We start from the raw sequence: 16,498 nt of genomic DNA, 5'->3' as shown, positions 1-16,498 counted from the left end.
CCTTACTCATTTTTTAGCCCCACATTCACGTATATTCAGATATTTGGGGGTTAAGAGAGTATGGCTATGGGACAATACCCCGGGTAGTACAGACACTTGCGAGCTATGTCTCCCGGTTCAGTATCGTCCCTGAAGGCGTCGGCTTCTCTCACTAAACCATTAAAGAAAACTATTTTTTTTTTCTAGTGGGAGAAGCATATATGGCAGTGGGTCTAGCACGAGCCTGCTTGCACACTATAGCAGTGCTGCAAGCATATCAGGCTGACCTGCTGTGGTATTTGGACAGAAGTGAGGGAGTTTGGCCCGATGGGGTTTGAGAACTCCGTCGGGCCTCAGATTTATCTCTCAGGGATGGCAGCCAAATAAATGTGGTCACTGAGAGACACCTCTGGCTCAATTTGATGGGAATCATGGAGAAAGATACAAGATAATCTCTCCCTCGCTATGTCCAACCCACTGGGGCTGCTGGGCGTGAGCAGCTCCAGCCGGCTAGTTTCTCATACACAACACAGCAGCCAAAGCCTTCAAAGCAGAAGCCGGATCCGAGGACCGTTCTTCATGCTGAGAAGGCTGCGGCTCAAAAGAAAAGGTCTGGCGCCACGGCGTCAGACCGGTGAGGGCAGCCCCAACCGGGGTGGAATGGTGTACACCTCATTATACGGTGCCCTTTCCATCTCTGTGCCCTCAGGGGACCGTTCTGCCAACCCCGCCACCCTTGGTGCTTCGGGGCGCAGCGTTCTCCAGCGAGCTTCTGGCGCAGCGTCAACTCGACGTTGCGTCGGACTCGCGCCCTCTGAGGGGGGTTCGAAAACAGTCAGTTCGGGTGGTTCCTGCCAGTATGTTTCAGGTCCCCGAACTGGCTGTCTTTATTACACCAGAGGCCAGCCTCGAGGGGCTGGTTCCCTTGGTAGATTTTCTGGCAGCGTGGAAGCTTCTGCCAAATATATCTCTATGGGTAATGGTAATCTCTCTGGTAATGGAGCAAGGGGTAAAGGCCCTGTTAGCAAAGAAAGCTATAGAGCAGGTGTACTCACCCGACATTGCGTCGGGTCTTTACAGTCGTTATCTCATTGTTCCAAAAAAGGATGGAGGGCAGCGTCACATACTAGATCTTCGTCTGTTGGAGTGTTTGGTGCTGGAACTCAAGTCCAAGATGCTGACACTCAAACAGATCGTGACTCAAATCAGATCCGAGGACTGGTTTGTCACGATAGATCTAAAAGACGTATACTTCCATATCTCCATCCTCCCTCAGCACAGGAGGTTCCTGAGGTTTTCTTTGGGGCAAAGAACACCAGTATCAGGCACTTCCTTTCGGTCTAGCTCTATCACCCCGCACGTTCACGAAGTGTATAGACGCAGCTCTGGCCCCGCCAGGCTGCAGTGTATACGCATTCTGAATTGCATAGATGACTGGCTGATTCTAGCGGAATCAGAACAGTTAGCGGTTCGGCACCGAGGTGTCGTTCTCGCTCATATGCAGATGTTGGGGTTGAGGCTCAATGCCAAGAAGAGTGTTCTTTCTCCAGTACAGAGAACCACTTTCCTTGGTGTGGTATGGGATTCAGTGACGATGCGGGCCAATCTATTGCCCGTTCGTGTAGCTGCTATCCTGACAGCCACCATAGAGCTAAAGCTAGGCCAGTCACGCACTGTAAAACAGTTCGAGAGACTGTTGGGTCTTGTGGCAGTAGCGTCCAACGGGATACCTTTTGGCCTGCTGTACATGAGACCTTTGCAGTGGTGGCGCAGGACCAGAGGGTTCTCCCCGAGGGGAAACCCACTTCGTATGATCAAGATCACGCGGCCTTGCCTTCGTGCCTTGGTTATATGGAGGAAACACTGGTTCTTAACCCAGGGTTCGGTGTTGGGAGCTCTTTGCCATCGAGTTGCTATCTCGACAGATGCTTCCCTCACCGGCTGGGGAGCGGTATTGGAAGGCCGCTCAGCTCAGGGCTTGGGAGGAGTCATCATCTCGCTTGGCACATGAATTGCCTAGAGATGATGGTCGTCTTCAATGCGTTGAGACATCTCCTCCCAGACCTGAGGGGCCATCATGTGTTGTTCTGAAACAGTGACTGTTGGGCCTCAGGGCAGCAGCGTTCAATGTGATACCCTTTGACCTGCTGTACGTGAGACCTTTACAGTGGTGGCTCAGGACCAGACGGTTCTCCCTGAGGGGAAACCCACTCAGTACGATCAAGATCACGCGGCAGTATCCCCGCGCCTTGGTTATATGGAGGAAACTCTGGTTCTTGACCCACAGACAACACGTTGGTGGCCTATTATTTTGGTCCCTCAGGAAATTACGCTGTCTGAGGGCAGTGTATATTCCAGGGGGGGCAGAATATTGGAGCAGACACCCTGTCGAGGCAGGGGCTGAGGCCAGGGGACTCCACCCCGAGGCGGTGGAGCAAATATGGGAGTTTTATGGCCAGGCAGAAGTGGATTTGTTCTCGTCTCAGCAAAAGTACGACGCACTGTCCACTCTGGTTATCCCTCACTCAACCAGTCCCCTCGGGGCTGGTTGCTATGGTGCAGACGTGGCTGAGGCTACGTCTGTACGCATTTCCCCCTGTTGCTCTGCTCCCAGGAGTTCTGGAGTGATTCCGCCAGGATGGAATAAGCCTATTTAGTAGCACCACCCTGGCCGAGCTGAATTTGGTTTGCGGACCTAATTTTTCTCCTCGACGGACCTCCCTTGGAGGTCCCGATCAGGAGAGACCTTCCGTCTCAGGCAGGGGATGCAATATTGCACCCCCGGCAGGGGATTTGGAAACTGTGGGTTTGGCCTCTGAGGGGGCCCAACTCATAGAGAGTGGTCTCTCAACCGAGGTTGTTGAGACCATTCTAAGCTCCAGAGCTCCCGCTACGAGGAAACTATATTCACTATTTCGAGAGTTTTTCACTTCTTGGTGTTACCAGCGTCAGTGGGATCCGGTTAACTGTTCAGTAAACACAGTATTCGAGTTTCTGCAAGAACGCTTTGTATCAGGTCTGTGTCCTTCCACGCTTAAGGTATACGTGGCGGCCATTGCGGCTTTCCACGCCCTGGTGGGTAGTACATTTTTGGGTCGAGACCCCCTGATCACTCGTTTCCTTCGTGGCACTTTGAGGCTGAGGCCTGCAACTTGCACTAGGGTGCTGGCTTGGGACCTTGCAATAGTTCTAGAAGGCCTATCTGGGGCTCCCTTCGAGCCCTTAGATTTGGTCTCAGAGAAGTTCCTTTCTTTTAAGACTATTTTCTGCTAGCTATTTCGTCCCTATTAGAGTCAGACCTTCAGGCCCTTTCGGTCCCCTCCTGCCTTGAGTGCACCGGGGATGGCCAAGGCATTCTTACCCGAAACATGGATATGTTCCAAAGGTGCCTACCATTATTCCGAGGCCTATTGTGCTGCAGGTTTCTGTCCTCCTTTTACATCTGCGGACCAGGAAAGGCTGAACCTCTTGTGTCCAGTGCGAGCACTGGATACTTATGTTCATCGGACATCTTCAATGAGGAAGTCCGACCAGTTATTTATTTGCTTTGGATCACCTAAGAAGGGTCTTCCTGCTTCTAAACAGACGGTTAGTAAGTGGATAGTTGAGGCTATTTCACTTGCATACGAGTACTCTGACCTGCCGTGTCCTTTGGTGGTCAGAGCTCACTCTACGAGGGGTATGGCGGCCTCTAAAGCCTTATTATTTGGAGTTTCTCTTCAAGACGTTTGTGATGCGGCAGGCTGGTCCTCACCGCTCACATTCGTTAGGTTTTACAGCTTAGACCTGGATGCTGCCCCAGGTTCTCAGGTGCTTAGTGCTTAGTTTCAACAGACTGACACTCAGGTACTTGGAATTCTGGCGTTTTGGGTATTCTCGTTCCCAAGGCGTCAAGTGACGCATCGCGAGTTCCCTCGAAAGGGAACGTCTCAGGTTACTACTGTAACCATAGTTCCCTGAGAAAGGGAACGAGACGATGCGTCACCCTGCCATACTTCCTGCTTCCCTGTGATCGGCTTGCTTCGACTTTTTGAAGCTAATGCCGCGTTTCACCGGGTGAGCCTTTATCCCTTCCTGGTCATGACGTCACCCGCCCGTGACGCTCATTCTTTCCATTGGACTAGTTGACATTGATGCTCAGACGCATTCACGCTGGGGGCGTTCCCAAGGCGTCAAGTGACGCATCGTCTCGTTCCCTTTCTCAGGGAACTATGGTTACAGTAGTAACCTGAGACGTTTTCCTTAACCTTATTGGTGCCCGCCTCTATCGACTCTTTCTGAAGCATGTTCTCAGACACTAAGATGTAAACATACTGTAGCATTTTTGAGATTTGTGCATCCATCGGTATCCTCAGTCCTTGCCCAAGAGATATTTTTTGCTCTACCATCTGCACATCTATGTCTAGCTGAGATGTCCCACCAACATTTAAGCTTTGTCAATTATACTATTTTGAACTTCAAACTGCATAGATGAACATTTACAGGTCAGCACTGCATGTTTACTCCTTACCTGCAATACAAAATCTGCTGAAAAAAAAGCTTGATGACCCCACACCACTGGAATGAATGCAGGAACCCCTGCTACTTCTATATCTGATTGATTTAAGCAGTCGTTCAGTACAAGGCTTTACCTTATGTTTGCCCCCTTTCCTCTCTACTTCTGCAATTTTAGGATGTCTACATGTCAACATTTTCTACAGTGGTTCCCAACCCTGTTCCTGGATGGGAACATTAAACATTTTGGATGGCTCCTTAATCAAATACACATAATTCAACTCATCACCTTGTTAGTAAGTGTATTTACTTACATTTGTATTTCATGAGCAGGGCTGGGAACCAATGTTTTTCTGGATGGTTGCCCTCTTCGTCCCAGCCATGAATGCCCTCACCAAATTTATTTTTCTCTTGGTTGAAAACCACATAGTCTGTGCCCCCACACTTGGTTTCATCCTAGATGACGGACTCTTTTTTTATGGACCACATTAGGACAATTACCAGGTCCAAAACATAAGTAAATTAAGGCTCTTCCACAACAACCTTATTCAAACTGAAGTAATTTTGCAGTGTCCTTCTAGCAAGACTGCATCATACATCCCTTCACTACACAGCTTGTTGTAAATTAATGGAAATTTTCTTCTCAGTTCTCGTCAGTGACTGCAAGCACTTACTAGAATTCAATTCAGAGTAATTCCTGGCTCACACTTGTGTAAATTACTTAGCACTTCACAACAGTAAACCTTACACGCCAGCCACTCTATGTGGCCATGCATACTGTGCATGTTCAATATGTAGAGGTAACAAAAACATGTATTATATAAAACAGGCATATCTACATTTCACCCATCATTAACTGGGTTCACATGGATCTCCTGATAGCATCTATGAGAATTCAGTCACATGATTTAGGTTGCACCTCATTGATCAATAAAATACAAATGGTATGAACTGGACCTTAACGCACACCGAATTTGTCTCCAATAACAACAGAGCCAAGGGAGTCTTTTTGGGTCCTCAGAGGGGCTTGATTATTCTGCTCTAGTTGAATTATCCCCATTTAAACAGATAACAGATTATTTGGGATTAAAACACCATTGAGAATCAATTTTGGGCCACTGTAAGTACATAACACTCTGTTGAAAGACTGTGAACTGAGTTTCTCTTCATGGATCACAGCACTGCTCTTTGTCTGAGGTGGAACTGATCCGATGTTATTATAGTTTGTTGACTTTTAAAAAACGCACATATTAAGTTGATTAATAACTTCTCTTGTGTATATCCTACATATGTTCTAGTAGCCACAATGGGAGAAATGAATTTGCGGTCCTTGCTGTTACATTGCTGTTACTTTTCAAAGTTATTGGATTTACAGTTTTTGCCTGTTGGATGATAAAACATCAGTCCAAAAAAAGTCTCACAGACTTGCATAAGCTCGTTGTAGCAGTAAACAACCTCTTGGAAAACACCACACACACACCTTGACAATCCTCTACCAATGCCCGAGAAACCATACAGGATACTGTAGCAACCCCAATAGCAAAGCACTAAAACCATTTGTTTGAGGTTTATGTGTTATGTTGTTGTTTTTTTGTCCCGTATTCTGGTTTATTGCAACAAACATTGATTTCTGCGATTGTTGCTTTTATAAGCATCTGCTAGAAATGTAAATATAATGCATTGTCTGTTGCACACACATCCACTAGATGAATTAAATGTTGACATTTATAGCATGTACTGGTATGCAGTACAAAACGTTAATCCAAGAATACATTAGCTTCTATATTGAAATCGATGTATCACAGAGATAAATTGTAATATTTGCCACAAAAATTAAATCACATTTAACTCTGTTCACTGTAGGCGCACAGCCTGAGTGATTTTCTATCTCAGGTATTTGTATTTAATAAAGCTAAAATGGCATTATTCATAAGCTTTAATAAAATGTGTGGTGTCTGCTTTTATGTCGAAGAGCATTCAAGTTGGAGTCATGTCTGAAACCAAAGAGATGCAGGTGGAGTTCTTTACTGTCACAGTTTGCAATTTATAATCTGTTTATGGACTTCTATTAAAACTAAATACAAATTAATTATATGAATAACTCTACTACAAATAGTTAGTGAAGAACCAACTCTGTTAATTTAAATTCACAGAACTACAAGACTTTAATCAGAATGTGATGATAGAAAGCTCTGCATCTGAAACAACTTTCCTTTTCAGCTGATGTCTCAAATTTTCATTATGATGTCCTTAAATCCTCTCTCCAAACGCCTGACTTTAATCAGGCATGCAATGGCCACTTTTCACAATCCCTGTTTCATTTAGAAATGTGTCAGATTACTGATTTGTAATCGTTTGTGAATGTCATTTCATATTGACAGGATCTTTTATTTACAGTAAGGTAAATGATGACCAAATTGATATCCTGACATACGAATTATAAATTTATTCTAAAGTAATCACACATTTCATTCACTGTAAATTCTTATGGTAATATATGCTTACTGCATTTGAAAAATGACACAAGGACACATGTGACTCTGTTGCAGAGCATACCGTTTTGCTGAGTGCAGAAATCCTCGTGTTAAAATGATTTGCAATTTTTGTATAATTACATAGGGCTGTCAGGGCAACACTACAGCTGCCTGCAATTACATATGCGCATCAGCCACTGTGTTTATGAGCGGAAACGACAATCAGCTCTGTGAACAAAGTCTCTGGTAAAGATTATACTGCTTTGTGTGATTCTGTAAAAATGTTTTTGTTTTTTTATGTTTATACCAGCTGACTTTTAAGTTTATGCACTGTCTGCATTATTTGGCTTTGTTTTGATGGTTGGCAACTTACAGTTGTTAGATGCCTTCAGCCATCTCTACGCCAAGCAAATGAGAAACACATAATTGTGCAGTTCATGTCTATTTTAGTCCATGTGACCTGTGAGACTTTGGGATGTAAAGATGTAATAAATGTTTTATTTTATTTTTTTCGCTACAACACTTTGTAACAGTTAAGGTCTGTTATGTCCTGTTATAGTTCCATTTTCACTCTTTTTTATCTGTTCCTGTTTGCATGATTTCCTAGTTAGTTTCCTCATTTGTTAATTAGTCCCACACACCTGTTTGGTTTCATCTTGATTACGTTACCTCATGTCTATTTAAGCCCTCAGTTTCTGTGTTTCATTGTCCAGAAATTGTTTTATGTTAATGTGTAGGTGTGACTCTTATTATCCTGCATGTTCTCCTTTGTCATTAAAATATTCTTTGTTTATCTTTGACTTGTGTGTGTGTGACTACACGTGAGACACCTCAAAAGCATTTTTTTTTTAAGTAGTGTTGTGAAATTTAATTATTAATGTGTGTGCATTTGTTCTTGCTCTGTAGGGGGGAATTCAGAGCGAATGGGAAACATTTTCCTATTGAGATGACTTGGAAAAAGTGTCCCAATCAACCTGAATTCACCCCTAAGTAACACATTTATTTGGGGTTTAAAATATTTATTTAGATTTGTTTTGCAACCAATGACGTGCATTTTTAGGTGGGGGTGTCTGTTTGTCTGAACAATGGAAGATGGGGACCTGCTTGAGAATAGTCATTAATATTGTAATTCCATTTATGATGCTTTGGGACAGAAATAACAAACGTCATTTTTAAATGCTTCAATTTTTACATCAAAACTTGTACAAATTAATGACTTGAAAAGCACTGGCCAAAGTCAAGGCCATTTTCCACTGCTGTTTTTGTGGAAAGCATTAGTTTATGCATAAAACAATTGTAATCAGTGGTTTGAAGATTTTGTTCACAAATGAAGACTTCATACCGCACAAGATTATTATGAACAGTTTCCTCCACACTTTGTTTAGAGGAACATATTATATGAATAAAGAATGCTGATTAGGTAAATGTAGAGCTGCATGATGTAAACAGCTAATAATGAAAGAAACTGATCAGTCTAGTGGAGGAAAGAAAGGATTGCCTTTGTTATAGCTTTGTATTTCATAAGAGCGTAATGAGAGAACTGGAAAGTGTTTATTATTTTCATGGAGCTTCACTTTTTGAGCATAATGAGGCAGGACGTTAAGCATAATTTCATAATGTGAAAAAGGGACAGAGATGAAGGCCATTACATTTAGTAGATATTGTTTAGTCCAGCGGCCTACAACTGGTGAGTCGTGTCCCATAAATTAATCATAGCTATTTTCTGATCATAGCTGAAACCATAAATGCAAATAGTAAAATGCAGCTAACCATATAATTGTGCATAGTTAGCCTAACAACATAATTGGCCCATCAGGCTCATGCAACAGACAGGAAAACAATTTCCATATTTTTGCTTTTGTCATTAAAGATGGCATGAGGGTGATAGATGACTTATTTTCATTTTTGCATCAACTATCCCTTTAAGAGCTAAAATAAAATATGGTTTTATTTCTGTCATAAATGCCACATGGTCCCATTAAGGCCAATTAGGCATCATGCTGCAAATAAATATAATTTAATTATCAAGCAGTAAATAATCATATACACTGGGGCACAATTTGTGAGTCTGCTCAGATAATAATTATCTAACTGAAAATGTCTCACCTAATTTATGTTAATTTGAAAGGATGAGCTCCATTAAATCATGGAAAAGATTAGACAGGTTAAAGTTGCATATGACATTAGAATAAACACTATATTTTCCCCAAAATGTCTCTGTTTAAAATACTAAACAATGAACATCTGCTTTAGGAGGCAGTGGGGATAAATGGCAACATGATTGAATACTAATGGATGTGTTTTTATGTAAAGTGTAATTTAAGCACTCATACATTTTCATACATTTGGATAAGTGATTACCCTGAAATCCCTGAAATGTACCTTTTTTTTCCCCAGCCATTTTCCAATGTGATTCTGCGGTTTGTGCAGGTAGCAGCTTCCCCAGTGAATAAGTTCATGTCAGAAACCTCCAGGGTGGGGGTGGAAGAAGTTAAATGAGATTTGGGAAAGGTAGAGATAGAACAAGTTTGAATCATTGGATCTGACCCAAATGTCAACTTTTCTCCCAGAGTTCTGCCGCACTGAAACCTCAGGGCCAGTGAGATGAAAGAAGCGATGATTCTGGGTCAGCAAAAGTAACGTGTATGTTTTTTTTTCTTCTGCCATCACTTGCTGTTCTGGGTATAATGCAAAAGAACAGTTTGACTACCATTAAATTTATTTTTGCAGTCCTGCATGAAACACAAAGTGAAACCTGCTGCCAACATCAAAACTCATGCTTCTGTGGAAGAGGTCATACTAAATACATCTATATTTTAGGTATAAATATTTATTTACATGACCTTGTTGAAAACTTTGGTGCAGTGTGGTGCCACCAAAATAATTCTAAATAGTACTGTCACCGTATAGAGAGAAACAGACAGATAAGTAGTTCAATAACACATTTGTATTTGAACAGAGGCACGGAGTGGAACAGCAGAGATGACTGGTGAGTAGATATTGAAGAACTTGGACTGGATAATGAACTTCGCTAAATGGTAATCTTGATCTCTTGTATGTGCTTGGTGACTGTGGACACAGCGGGCTGATGCCTGAAGACAGAAGACAGATGACAGGAAGCAGATGATCGGAGGTGAAACACTGAAAAGGAATCTTCTAGGTAAGTAGCAAACTGGTAAGTGTTTGGATAGAGTCTGTGAGATCACGTAGGGACGAGACCAGACAATGAGGTGAAGTGATGAGAAGCTTTAGTGTGAAACTTAAACTTATGAAACTTATGAGGTGAAGCGATGAGAAACTTTAGCGATGAGAAGCAAAAGTGTCTCTTTATAGTGTGATTGGATGATGATGTGCAGGTGCGGTGAATCAGAATTTCGGGTAGAGTGAACGAGGGGGCGGAGCGTGCTGATCTGGTGACTCCGTGACAGTACCCCCTCCTCCACGGGAGGCTCCTGACGACTGGATAGGACGATGACAACGACGAGGTCAACCTCGACCTCTGGGAGCTGGCCGATCTGGGTGTTCTGAGTGGTATTGTGTTTTGAGTGTAGGATCGAGGATATCATCACGTACTACCCAGGAGCGTTCCTCTGGACCGTAATCCTCCCAGTCGATGAGGTATTCCAGACTGGGACCCCGTCGTCGCAAGTCTAGGATAGCTCGAAACCGGTAGATGGGCTCCTCTTCGGCGATGTTGGGAGGAGGAGGTATTTCATCGTCACCAGATTCTGTGGGAGGAGAAAACAAGGTTTCAGAGTGAGGTTTGAGGAGTGATACGTGGAAGGATGGTGAAATTCTGTAGTGCGTGGTAGGTTTAGCCTGTAGGTGACTTCGTTGAGCTGCCTCTGCATGGTGAATGGACCTATGTACCGGGGACTCAGCTTACGGCAGGGCAGGTGGAGACGGATGTCCCGAATCGAGAGCCATTCCTTCTGGCCCGGTTGGTAGCGAGGGGTAGGTGTTCTACGGTTGTCCGCTTGTCTCTTGTGTCTCCGCACTGCCTGTTGGAGATGCACGTGAGCTGAGTCCCATACCCGCTCGCTCTGCTCGAACCAGTGGTTGACAGCTGGAACCTCCGAGGGCTCACCCGACCAGAGGAACAGAGGAGGCTGGGATACATTGGAACGGGGTGAGCCCTGTGGTGGATTGACGTAGGGAGTTCAGGGCATATTCAGCCCATGGGAGAAATTGGCTCCAGCTGTCCTGGTTCTGGTGGCAGTAGGACCTCAGGTATCTCCCGATCTCCTGGATCTTCCGCTCAGTCTGGCTGTTAGTTTGATGATGGTACCCGGAGGAGAGGCTTACGGATATTCCGAGGAGTTTGAAGAATGTCTGCCAGACTCTTGAGATGAATTGGGACCTCTGTCCGATACAATGTCTTCAGGAATGCCGAAGTGACGGAAAGCGCCTTAAAACAAGGCTTCAGCCACTTCGAAGGCAGTTGGCAGTCCTTTTAGGGGGATCAGCTTGCAGGCCTTTGAGAAGCGATCCACCATGACGAATATGCAAGTGTGGTTACTTGAAGCGGGTAGGTCTGTCATGAAGTCTATGCCCAAGTGCGACCAGGGTCTCTGAGTAATGGGAAGAGGAACCAGTTTTCCTTCCGGGAGTCTTCGGGGAGTATTAGTAACGGCACAGACTGAGCAACCCTTGACATACCGGCAGATATCCTAAGGGCATGGTGGGCCACCAGTAGCGTTGACGTAGTAGCGAGAAGGTACGTCGGATACCTGGGTGTCCAGAGCCCGGAGATATATGAGCTGAGTCCAGAAGGATCAGACGAAAGGTTGGTCCTTCTGGACCTCTCGGCGGAGCAGGATTGGAGCGGGAAATCCGTTCATCGATGGCCCATTTGATGGGACTGACGATCATGGATGGAGGGAGAATGGGTTCAGGAGAAGAATCACAAGGGGTAGATTGATGAATACGTGACAAAGCATCTGCTCTACAGTTCTTATCTCCAGGTCTATATGAGACTGTGAAGTTGAACCTGGGGAAGAATAAAGCCCACCGGGCTTGACGTGGATTTAACCCTCTGGGGTCGGCTATTGCGCCAGCGCGACAAGCTCACTTTTTTCCTTATCAGTGCAAAAGAGACTCAAATTACTCTGTTGGTTTTGATCTTACATATAAGTGTTGTACATCATTAGATCCTGTTAGGTGTCTATTTTTTTATGGATACTCACAATAAAAACAAAGTGTTCTGCTGTTTGTCAAATAAAGAAAAATAAACATGATGCAAATATTGCCTTCTCTCTGTCAGTGAAGTTCATTCTGAAACGCGTTCGAAAATGAACTATAACTCAAAGATTTTTCGTTATGAAGCTGAAATTCTCTTTTTTTAAATGAAGTAATTTATATAAAAAACAAATATTCTCAGTTTATGTAATCTGTATGAAAAGAGAGAGAGATGTCAGTCTTTTTTCTTTTTAGCTCATTATAGTTTATTACGTGTTAATCTGACACGCCCACGGAGAGCGAGCGCTATTCAAATGCAAATGTTGAGGCAAGCCATGAAAACGCCCACATCAGCTGGATAAAACATCCAGTTTAAAAAGAATCTTGTACTTTACCTCGTCTTGCTGCGCTGTGATGAATAATACTATCGTAATAATCCTGGAAAAGTTACCTCAGAAGTGCTGGTAGTTTCATTTCGAGGAGCACGTGATTCAGCTGATGCAGTAAGTTATTTATTCTTAAGTGCTTTGTTCTAATCGCGTACTTGAATAGTGTCTGTAAACTGCACAAAGACTGTTTAAATATGAATTGTGTGTCTGTGTGTGAATGAATGAATGGCACAGACACACGCGCGCGATGTTGTTTACTACAGATGTACATCGCATCTGTGCGTTCATTCACTCTCGCTCCTACATTAGTAAACGTTATTTTTACATGAACACATCCAAACTATATTGCTATAGCCTACTGAGATTTGTTCTAATCTCGATATAGAATAGTGTCTGTAATGACAACATTTCGTTGACTAGTTTTGGATAGATTATGAAGTTTTTACTATAAAATAGACATCAAATAAGCTTTTGTTAGACAGTTTCTGCTCATATGTTAAATATATAGTATGTTTTGTCAAAAATAAACTAATCAACTGTTATAGTGTTTGTTCCAATGCAAGCTAAATCAAAATAATGAATCCTTAACATTGAAATATGATAAAATGTATTGGCCTACTATTTATATATATATATATATATATATATATATATATATATATATATATATATACATACACACACATACAGTATATATATATATATATATATACATTAGGGCTGTCAGTTAAACCCGTTATTAACAGTGTTAACGCAAACCCATATTAACAGTGTCAATTTTTTTATCGCGTGATTAACGGTCTTTTTGGCGTAGCAAACTTTGTAGTTTTTTTCACATGCTTTTGCAACAGGACACGGCATGCGCTATGAAACCCATTAATTTCAATGGCTTGCGCCGTGCGAGGACGTTTATCGACCAAAGTGCAAGCAGATCTAGCTAGACCGGAAATAAAACAACAGGCACGCCGCACACACTTGTTTAGGCTCAAGCTTGCGAGCCGGACATATAGTAGGTTAACGTTACATTTTGAGTGGATGACGAGCGCGAGACGCCGATTCTGAATGGAAAGTTTACTTTTAAAAAGTTGCCAAATGGTTCCATTGACAAGACCAAAGTGATCTGTGTGTTTTGTCGTTGTGAACTGAGCTAGCATCATTGCGATCGCAGTACGTCCAGTCTAATATACCACTTGATGATGGCCAAGCACACACTGATGCAAATTCTCCGCCCCCTCGTCTGTATTTTTTTCACCCTTTTATTGATGGACATTGTTACATTGTGTGAGAGATTATTTGCTCCAAGTGAGAATGTTAGTGTGAAATTGAACACAGTATATGCCAATGTTGTTTTCAATTAAAAAAACATTTGCACAAAGCAAGCCGATCCACTTTTCCATGTTGATAAGAGCATTAAAATGAGAAAAAATAATGGGACAAAAAGAAATCAAGAGACATTTAGAATAGATAAAATGTGCGCTTAATCGCAAGTTAACTATGACATTAATGTGATTAATCGCGATTAAATATTTTAATCGTTTGACAGCACTAATATATATATATATATATATATATATATATACAGGTCCTTCTCAAAAAATTTGCACATTGTGATAAAGTTACTTTCCTTATTTTCCATAATGTCAAGTCAAGTCACCTTTATTTATATAGCGCTTTTTACAATACAGATTGTATCAAAGCGCTTCACAGTGATAACATAACATGAAAACAATATAAAAAAGTTTGTTTCTAAAAGAAAATTGCGTCAGCGTCCACCTTAAGTAAGGCAGATCAATAACATTATTGAATATTAAATGTCCCCAACTAAGCAAGCCAAAAGCCAAGGCAACAGTGGCAAGGAACCAAAACTCCATCAGGTGACAAAATGGAGAAAAAAAACCTTGGGAGAAACCAGACTCAGTCGGGGGGCCAGTTCTCCTCTGGCCAACGAAGGAACAGTGCATGATTCGGGCAGCATTACAAGTCAGATTGGATCGGAACATTTATCCATATGTAATGATAAAAATTAAACTTTCATATATTTTAGATTCATTGCACACCAACTGAAATATTTCAGGTCTTTTATTGTTTTAATACTGATGATTTTGGCAGACAGCTCATGAAAACCCAAAATTCCTGTCTAAAAAAATTAGCATATTTAATCCGACCAATAAAAGAAGTGTTTTTAATACAAAAAAGAAAAGTCAACCTTCAAATAATTATGTTCAGTTATGCACTCAATAGTCAATACTTGGTCGGGAATCCTTTTGCAGAAATGACTGCTTCAATGCGGCGTGGCATGGAGGCAATCAGCCTGTGGCACTGCTGAGGTGTTATGGAGGCCCAGGATGCTTCGATAGCGGCCTTAAGCTCATCCAGAATGTTGGGTCTTGCGTCTCTCAACTTTTTCTTCACAATATCCCACAGATTCTCTATGGGGTTCAGGTCAGGGGAGTTGGCAGGCCAATTGAGCACAGTAATACCATGGTCAGTAAACCATTTACCAGTGGTTTTGGCACTGTGAGCAGGTGCCAGGTCGTGCTGAAAAATGAAATCTTCATCTCCATAAAGCTTTTCAGCAGATGGAAGCATGAAGTGCTCCAAAATCTCCTGGTAGCTAGCTGCATTGACCCTGCCCTTGATAAAACACAGTGCACCAACACCAGCAGCTGACATGGCACCCCAGACCATCACTGACTGTTGGTACTTGACACTGGACTTCAGGCATTTTGGCATTTCCTTCTCCCCAGTCTTCCTCCAGACTCTGGCACCTTGATTTCCGAATGACATGCAAAACTGAGCAACAGTCCAGTGCTGCTTCTCTGTAGCCCAGGTCAGGTGCTTTTGGCGCTGTTTCTGGTTCAAAAGTGGCTTGACCGGGGGAATGCGGCACCTGTAGCCCATTTCCTGCACACGCCTGTGCACGGTGGCTCTGGATGTTTCTACTCCAGACTCAGTCCACTGCTTCCGCAGGTCCCCCAAGGTCTGGAATCGGTCCTTCTCCACAATCTTCCTCAGGGTCCGGTCACCTCTTCTCGTTGTGCTGCGTTTTTTGCCACACTTTTTTCCCACAGACTTCCCACTGAGGTGCCTTGATACAACACTCTGGGAACAGCCTATTTGTTCAGAAATTTCTTTCTGTCTTACCCTCTTGCTTGAGGGTGTCAATGATGGCCTTCTGGACAGCAGTCAGGTCGGCAGTCCTGCCCATGATTGCGGTTTTGAGTAATGAAACAGGCTGGGAGTTTTTAAAAGCCTCAGGAATCTTTTGCAGGTGTTTAGAGTTAATTAGTTGATTCAGATGATTAGGTTAATAGCTCGTTTAGAGACCCTTTTCATGATATGCTAATTTTTTGAGACAGGAATTTTGGGTTTTCATGAGCTGTATGCCAAAATCATCAGTATTAAAACAATAAAAGACCTGAAATATTTCAGTTGGTGTGCAATGAATCTAAAATATATGAAAGTTTAATTTTTATCATTACATTATGGAAAATAATGAACTTTATCACGATATGCTAATTTTTTGAGAAGGACCTGTAGTTGCTAGATTGCCTAGTACTGCAGAGTACATAGTACAGAATAATGCATATATTACTTGGAAGAATGTTTCTGATAATCAATGATTAATATAACTATTTACTGAAAATTAATTAATTAAATTATTTAATACATAATATAAATTGACACATTGAAAATTAAATAATACAATTATTATTATTATTATTAAAGTTTAATAATAAATAAAACAAACAATGTAATGCCATTTATATAGTAATTAATGACCATTAATTATTATTTAATAAATTTTTAAATAATAATGTATAATGGTATCAATGTAAACTGCCTAGAATTGACTTTGGCAGAATTAATCATTATTATTATTATTAGTATTATTAATAATAATATTGGTAGTAGTAGTAGTAGTAGTAGTATATCATTTCATAAAACATTTAAAAGGTAATTTAAAACAAATTATACAGTGTT

Source organism: Rhinichthys klamathensis, unplaced genomic scaffold (genome assembly GCF_029890125.1).
Source record: "Rhinichthys klamathensis goyatoka isolate OS25496 unplaced genomic scaffold, OSU_Roscu_1.1 h1tg000064l_1, whole genome shotgun sequence".
In the NCBI taxonomy this organism is placed as follows: Eukaryota; Metazoa; Chordata; class Actinopteri; order Cypriniformes; family Leuciscidae; genus Rhinichthys; species Rhinichthys klamathensis.
This window is presented reverse-complemented; position numbering follows the sequence as displayed.